General features: G+C 36.4%; 1 protein-coding gene across 1 annotated transcript in view; it reads right to left on the bottom strand.

Moving 5' to 3' along the window:
• LOC119590382 overlaps positions 1–1,062 on the bottom strand; it is a gene marked incomplete at its 3' end in the record, with an annotated part of 5,757 nt that overhangs the window by 1,139 nt on the left and 3,556 nt on the right.

Below are 1,062 nucleotides of genomic sequence, written 5' to 3'. Positions count from 1 at the left end.
ATTACTTATGAAGGATTGACGTTTTTCGCGGCCAGGTGTTGGTGGCTTATTGCATTACTATGTATCCTTTTAGATATTATTCTCGTATAATGTCGAGTATTTACGATATTTCTCTCTCTCTCTCCCGGACCATTTTCAGTTAAGATCGTTCAGTCCCTCCATTAAAAGCTTAACCAAACACACACGAAAACGTATGAGAATATTTGAAAATTTTTGCATGTATATTTAAGGCACCAAACTTTGCACATTTGATATAATAGATCGCGTCTCGAAGGCAAAATGATGCAAAATATCTTGAGGAAGGTTGCTCGCCAAAATCCATACATCACTTCTACGATGCATTCTGTCGTAGAATTATTTCTAAACAAACAAACAGACACGAGATAACAGAACAGCACTTTCCAACGCGCCCAAGAAACATTTCCGACCATCGCGTTAATAATTAAAGAAAAAAAAATCACAAGTCGTATACATTTAACCTCCGGAAAAAAAACTTGATACTGACACTGAGAAATTTGTCCTTGAACTTGCTCTTTTTATATATTGTTGCCTTTTATATTATCGATACACATTTATTATATCGCTCTTTCTTATGTACTTATCTTATTGTATAATACCGTAAAATTATGACACAGATTTTCACATAATTTTATGTCACATTCCTACTACCTATACGTCTCCTATAGAGTAGTAAAAAAAATCTCAACTTTCGTTATATCCATAACCACAAATCACTAATCCCTTATAAAACCTCATAAAATCATCAGTTTAAAACAATAACCTTTAAAAAAACACACAGGTTCTTTCCTCGCACATCCTCCATACACTGCCAGATATCACCTACACCTGATCTGTCCCGTAGGTGAGCCGCAGGTGAGGTGGCAGCCGCTCAGGTACAGGTGTGGGCGCCAACTGCAGAGACGGCGGGAGAATGGTTGAAAAAAAAACATGCCTTATTCATGAGTCAGCGAGGCTTTTCCATTACCATACGTACTGTGCACTTGGGAAATCATTATGGATATTATTATTTAGTATTTTTTTTTTACTCCGAAGAGATGTAGT

The sequence above is a fragment of the Penaeus monodon genome, chromosome 27 (genome assembly GCF_015228065.2).
Source record: "Penaeus monodon isolate SGIC_2016 chromosome 27, NSTDA_Pmon_1, whole genome shotgun sequence".
NCBI classification, from domain to species: domain Eukaryota; kingdom Metazoa; phylum Arthropoda; class Malacostraca; order Decapoda; family Penaeidae; genus Penaeus; species Penaeus monodon.
The sequence above is the reverse complement of the archived record's forward strand: the minus strand, read 5'-3'. Positions and strand labels throughout refer to the sequence as shown.